The sequence below is a fragment of the Narcine bancroftii genome, chromosome 11 (assembly GCF_036971445.1).
Source record: "Narcine bancroftii isolate sNarBan1 chromosome 11, sNarBan1.hap1, whole genome shotgun sequence".
Lineage (NCBI taxonomy): Eukaryota > Metazoa > Chordata > Chondrichthyes > Torpediniformes > Narcinidae > Narcine > Narcine bancroftii.
Genome location: NC_091479.1, coordinates 75,981,649 through 75,988,892, shown reverse-complemented (window position 1 = coordinate 75,988,892; position 7,244 = coordinate 75,981,649). Strand labels below are relative to the sequence as shown.

Below are 7,244 nucleotides of genomic sequence, written 5' to 3'. Positions count from 1 at the left end.
TATATATATAGAGAGATATATCTATATAGATATATATATAAATAAAAGTGCTGGAGAAATTCAACAGGTAATGCAGTATCTATTGGAAGTAATGGGTGACCGATGTTTCAGGGATGAGCCCTTCATCAGGTAGGAGCCAATTGCAGACAGCTGCCTGAATAAAAGGATCGGGGGGGGGAGATGGGGGGCGGGGGGGGAGATGAGGGGCGGGGGGGAGATGGGGGGCGGGGGGGGGAGATGGGGGGCGGGGGGGAGATGGGGTATGGGGAAGAGGAATGGTTGGAGAGAGGGGGGTGGAGGGAGGGGAAGAAAGGAGAGGGGATGGAAAGGAGGGAGGCAGGAGCTGAGGGAAGAGTACAGGCTAACAGGAAAGAAGTCGAGATGCGAGGGAGTAAAGAGCAAAAAGGTTGAGGTGATAGGGAGAGGGGAGGGAAGCAGGGTGGAGAGTTGGGTAAAAGGAGACAGGGATTCAATGAAAAGCAAGGTAAGAAAAATGTTTCAATTTAAATTCCTGATGTAAGTCAATTAATTTTTTTCATAGTACCTCCATGTTTTGCTATCATAAATTGCTGATTGTCTGCAAAGGAGCATCTTTAATCCTAACCTTGGGATTTAAAATATGCAAGTGAACAAATTTTAAAAATACCTACTTCTCTTTTCCACTTATTAGTTTCTTTTTTCTTTTATTTTTTTCTTGTCCTGGGCAACAGTTATTTCCCATAGTATAATTTTGCTGTTTTTAATAGGGAAGTTCCAACATTGTAATTTCCTCCATTAGATATTTCTTGAATAACATCAAATAAAACTGAAATCACCCACTTAACAAAAATTGTCTAATTGTGAAGTATTTTATGAATATATCGATAATATCTCTTCAATAATTGTTGCATACATGCAAACCAAAAAATGGGTTCGTGTAAAAGTAACACTTAATAAAAACAGCAGACAGTTAATAAATCCTTATGATTTAAATCATTTAAGAATTCCTTATTTGGTTGTGTTTTTACTTCTGATTCAAAATATTCTGGGTTTGAAGCCAATTCGTGAGATGGGGCCAAAGGTCCAGATCCACTTTCTAGTGAAGTACTGAGGGAATATTTCTGTATTCTTTCAATTTACCTTCTCAGATCTTGTGGCACTTTTTGAAGATTAGCAACAGGTTTGCCAACAAATGCTTAAACCTTACTCAACTTCACACAAGATAAATGTTATCATATACTTGTTGTAATAGCTTGCTCAGAACAAATTGACTGCTACATTGCCTGCATAATAATAATAATAGAATCAGAATTTATTGTCATGACAAGTCGCAAAATTCAGTGTTCTGCGCAGCATCATACTGCAAATATTCATTAAAAACCTCCTCACAACAATAATTTTTTTTTTAAATGCACAAAAAGTGAGGCAGTGTCTTTGGTTCATTGATTATTCAGGAATATCATGGCAGCAGGGAAGAAACTGTCCTTGTGCAGATGAGTACTTGTCTTTAGGGTCCTGTACCTTTTTTCCCCCCCCCCCCATGTAGCAGAGTGAAAAGGGCATGACCTGGGTGGTGGGAGTCTTTGAGGATAGAGGGTGCATTTTTTTTTAAAGACTCCACCTCTTGTTGATGTCTTTGATGGAGTGAAGTTGGGTCCCATGATGTTGCAGGCCAAGTTAACAACCCTCTGGAGTTTTTTCTTGTCCTGAGAGTTGACATCTCCATACCTGGAAGTGATGCAATCAGCCAGGATGCTCTCCATGATACACCTGTAGAAGATTTTGAGGGTCTTCAGTGACATACGGAATCTCCTCAAACACCTCACAAAGTATAGCCACTGGCGAGCCTTCTTCATGATTGCATACACATGGAACCACCAGCACAGATCCTCAGAGATGTGGACACCCAGGAATTTCAAGTTCTTGACCCTCTCCACCACTGAGCCCTCGATGAAACTGGGTCATGTTCCCCTGACTTCCTCTTGTTGTTGGTCCTCTTCTTCTGGACTAGTTATCTGTTGGGCTTCCTGTTGTTGTTTTTCTTTCTTATCACTCCCTTTCCCGTTGCTTTCCTCTTCTTCCAGCTGAGAGCCCTGCTGTCGGGCATCTCTCAGCTGGTCACGCTGTGTAAGTTCACTCCGCAGCTGGGCCCCCCTCCCGTCGGTGTTTTCCTTTTCCTTGTTGTGCGCATTGCACACGCGCAATTCCTCGTGCATGCACAGTGAGCCATTTTTGCAGTCCCGTGGTCGGGAGGTCACGACCCTGCGGGATCTCCACTAACCTCAGGGAGCGGGCTCCTCTCTCCACGGCGGGTCCCTGCCTCTTCATGCAGGTAAGGCCTTCTCCTTTCTCTTCCGGCGTCTTTCCTTTTTTTTCCTGTTGCTTTTGGTTTTTCCTTCTTGGGTGCCATTGTCTTTCTTTTCTCCACTCCTTTATCTTTTATTTGTTGTGTTTTGTGTTTCTTGAGCTTTGCATTTTCTTCACTTTATTTCTTCTTTTCAGGAGAGGGCTGGTATTCTCCTACTGGCCACTACTCCTCCCCCTGACTTCCTCTTGAAGTCCACAATCATCTCCTTGGTTTTGCTAACAAGCAAGGTTGTTGGCTTGACACCACTCCACAAGCTGATCTATCTCTCCCCTGTATATTTCCTCATTGCCGTTTGTGATTCTGCCAACAACTGTGGTGTCCTTGGCAAACTTTTTTTTAAAAAATTTAATTTTTTTAATTTTTCACACTCTGAACCATATCAACCAAAATATGTACAAACTTTTCTCATTAAATATACATAGTGGCATTTTCCCCTTCCCTCCCTCCCCCCTTCCCACCCCCCTCCAAAACCAATAAATATTCAACATATGCCAAACAATAAAACCATAAAACAATGTCTTCACACAAAGGAAAAATAAACAAGAAAATTGTGTCATCTACTTTTACACACTAAATCAAATTGTTTTATCTTCTTATCATTTTAGAGGATGGAGATCCGAGACAAGCCCTCTCTGTTATGTTCCATGTTTAGTTCCCAAATTTGTTCAAACAATATGACTTTATTTTTTAAATTATATGATATTTTTCCTAATGGAATACATTTATTCATTTCCATGTACCATTGCTGTATTCTCAGGCTCTCTTCCATTTTCCAAGTTGACATTATACATTTTTTTGCTACTGCTAAGGCTATCATAATGAATCTTTCTGGCGCTTTATCCAATTTGAGGCCTAATTCTTTACTTCTATGTTACTTAAAAGAAAGCTCTCTGGATTTTTTGGTATGTTGTTTTTTGTGATTTTATTTAATATCTGATTTAGTTCTTCCCAAAACGTATTCACTTTTTTACATGCCCAAATTGCATGTACTGTTCTTATTTCCTTCTTACAGCGAAAACACCTATCTGATAATGTTGGATCCCACTCTTTTAATTTTTGAAGAGTGATATATAACCTGTGTAACCAATTATACTGTATTATGCGTAACCTTGTGTTTATTGTATTCTTCATAGTTCCAGAACATAATTTTCCCCGCTTCATTTTTTATCTTTATGTTTAAATCCTTTCCCCACTTTTGTTTGGGTTTATAGCTTATTTCATCATTTTCCTTACCTTGCAGCTTAATGTACATATTTGTTATTAATCTTTTAATTATCATTGTGTCTGTAATCACATATTCAAAGCTGCTTCCTTCTGGTAATCTCAGTCTGTTTCCCAATTTATCCTTCAAATAAGATTTCAGTTGATGGTATGCAAACATTGTACCGTGAGTTATTCCATATTTGTCCTTCAACTGTTCAAATGTTAATAAATTATTTCCCAGAAAACAATTTTCTATTCTTTTGATTCCTTTTCTCTCCCATTCTCTAAAGGAAAGGTTATCTATTGTAAAAGGGTTTAGTGGATTTTGCGTCAATAACAATTTTGGTATTTGGTAATTCATTTTTCTCCTTCCTATGTGGATCTTCTTCCACATATTAAGTGAATGATGCAATACTGGTGAGCTTTTATATTGCACCAGCTTTTCATCCCACTTATAAAATATATGTTCCGGTACCTTCTCCCCTATTTTATCTAGTTCTATCTTAGTCCTTGGCAAACTTGTTGATAGCATTGGAATTGTGCCTGACCACACAGTCATCGGTGTATAATATATACTACATTTTAAAAGTTTTCTTAGTTGGCAATTGTGTTTTTGGATGATCCAAGGGCACGAAAGGTACTGTTTGAGTGTCTATTTTTTTTTCCATTGCCTGTGGCTTTTTATTTAAACCGACATTTATCAGACTTTTTTAAAAAAAGATCCTAAGGCCAAATATAAACAACATGTACAACAATAAATTTTGTGTGTTCCTTAGAATTTATATTGTGGAAAGCTACAAGAGCATCTCAAATTCATAGTTTGATTTAGTATTTTGAATGATCTTTAGGGAGTTTTATCTTGGAATTGAATGGACTGTGTTGAGTCCAAAGTGGAAAATGTTAAGTGATCTCTAGTTCAGAGGGAAGATACATTTTTGGTGTTTTCAATCAGATCCCTTAACCAGGATGCAAGTTGAAGATACTGACATAAGAAATTTTACAAGGGTGTCGTTTGGTTCGCCTTCATTTATTCTACTAGTTACAGCTTTCATAAAAATCAGAAATGAACTTTCCAAAAATCACCTGCACTGCCACATCCTTCAAAACCCTCGGATACAGGTCATCAGCAGAGGCACAGAAGGGAGGGGCTTCCAGCAGGAGCATCGATCCCCTGGATAGTCCCATCGACCCCCCGGGGGTTGATTTCAACAACATTTGAGACCCCTATTATGTTATTTAATGTAACTTAATGTCACTTTATTCTGTTCAATAAAGGATGGGGTGGGCGGGGGGCAAGGTCAGGGAGAGCCTAGGGACCTGGGTAGTAATTAATGTGCCACTGGTTATCATGATGATTTTTTGCCTTTTCAGTCCCATTAGCTTCTTTGCTACTAATTATTTCTCTACTAAATACAAATTTATTTGAACTAATTCTTTCCAGATATCTGCACTATTTCCAGGAGGTTTTGTATGTCGCTCGTGAAACAAAAAATGTAAGCAAGTAATTACATCAGTAAACAAATATATGCAAATTAAATAAAATGTGTATAAATAATCAAGATTAGTAACACAATTCTTCCAGAAACAAATAGAGGAAATTCAGCTCCAACAAACATTTTTTGAATCTATTAAATGAATGAAAGTTTTTATATTCTATTCACAGCAAGTTAGTGAGTCTAATGAAATATTGTAGCAAGAGCATGTATTTATTTATCATTTTTGTGTAGTAAAATATCCCAAGGCACCTCATTGGTGGGTTATCAAGCACATAATTGATTGTAAGTGACATCATAACGATTCGAGGCAGACAACCAAAAATTTTTCCAATGGAAAGTTTTATGGAATGCATTAAAGGAGGAACAGCAAACTTGTGAAAATTGCAGAGGTTTTGATCCCTTGAGTGGAAGATGTGTCCAAAACTGATGGAAGAATTAAATTTAAATTTATACATACCACATAATAACAGGCCTTTCCAGCCTACGACCCCATGCCCCCCAAATACTCTAATTAACCTATGCTCTCTCTACATTTTTGAAGGGTGGGTGGAAACCAGAGCACCTGGAGGAAAGCCACGCAGTCACTTGTAGAACATACAAACTCTTTACAGACAGCACCAGATTCTGGAGCACTGTAATCCATCTGCAAACTTTCGCGCTTCACTTTCTCATGTACACTATTGTAAATACTTGTCCAACTGCAACAAGTAAGAAACATTGTGCATATGTACATTGTACAATATTTCTTTCTTTCTTTGGCTTGGCTTCGCGGACGAAGATTTATGGAGGGGGTAAAAGTCCACGTCAGCTGCAGGCTCGTTTGTGGCTGACAAGCCCGATGCGGGACAGGCAGACACGGTTGCAGCGGCTGCAGGGGAAAATTGGTGGGTTGGGGTTGGGTGTTGGGTTTTTCCTCCTTTGCCTTTTGTCAGTGAGGTGGGCTCTGCGGTCTTCTTCAAAGGAGGTTGCTGCCCGCCAAACTGTGAGGCGCAAAGATGCACGGTTTGAGGCGATATCAGCCCACTGGCGGTGGTCAATGTGGCAGGCACCAAGAGATTTCTTTAGGCAGTCCTTGTACCTTTTCTTTGGTGCACCTCTGTCACGGTGGCCAGTGGAGAGCTCGCCATATAACACGATCTTGGGAAGGCGATGGTCCTCCATTCTGGAGACGTGACCCATCCAGCGCAGCTGAATCTTCAGCAGCGTGGACTCGATGCTGTCGACCTCTGCCATCTCGAGTACTTCGACGTTAGGGATGAAAGCGCTCCAATGGATGTTGAGGATGGAGCGGAGACAACGCTGGTGGAAGCGTTCTAGGAGCCGTAGGTGATGCCGGTAGAGGACCCATGATTCAGAGCCGAACAGGAGTGTGGGTATGACAACGGCTCTGTATACGCTTATCTTTGTGAGGTTTTTCAGTTGGTTGTTTTTCCAGACTCTTTTGTGTAGTCTTCCAAAGGCACTATTTGCCTTGGCGAGTCTGTTGTCTATCTCATTGTTGATCCTTGCATCTGATGAAATGGTGCAGCCGAGATAGGTAAACTGGTTGACCGTTTTGAGTTTTGTGTGCCCGATGGAGATGTGGGGGGGGCTGGTAGTCATGGTGGGGAGCTGGCTGATGGAGGACCTCAGTTTTTTTCAGGCTGACTTCCAGGCCAAACATTTTGGCAGTTTCCGCAAAGCAGGACGTCAAGCGCTGAAGAGCTGGCTCTGAATGGGCAACTAAAGCGACATCGTCTGCAAAGAGTAGTTCACGGACAAGTTTCTCTTGTGTCTTGGTGTGAGCTTGCAGGCGCCTCAGATTGAAGAGACTGCCATCCGTGCGGTACCGGATGTAAACAGCGTCTTCATTGTTGGGGTCTTTCATGGCTTGGTTCAGCATCATGCTAAAGAAGATTGAAAAGAGGGTTGGTGCGAGAACACAGCCTTGCTTCACGCCATTGTTAATGGAGAAGGGTTCAGAGAGCTCATTGCTGTATCTGACCCGACCTTGTTGGTTTTCGTGCAGTTGGATCATTATTAGCTTTTTCAAAGCTTGAAAATGCTTTTTTTCTGACATCTCCCAGGATTCTCTTGTCTATCACTTTACGTCAATATCTCCCTGCTCCTTGAAGCATCTGCTTCCACCGTATTATATTACTCTTTAAAAATCTTCCCTTTTTATTTTGTACCTTATTGTAATCTATCATAATTTAGGA

The 7,244-nt window shown here is 40.6% G+C and overlaps 1 protein-coding gene across 5 annotated transcripts in view; it reads left to right on the top strand.

Annotated features, from left to right (window-relative positions):
• The window catches only part of LOC138745934 (peroxisome proliferator-activated receptor alpha-like), a 63,893-nt gene that overhangs the window by 18,275 nt on the left and 38,374 nt on the right, over nt 1–7,244 (top strand). Inside the window, exon 2 of one of the 5 annotated variants that reach the window (XM_069903484.1) lies at nt 4,992–5,043. The exons of the other annotated variants lie outside the window; for them this stretch is intronic. The gene's annotated coding sequence lies outside the window, so the exon portion shown is untranslated. The remainder of the gene's footprint in view (nt 1–4,991; nt 5,044–7,244) is intronic. 5 annotated transcript variants of the gene reach the window in all.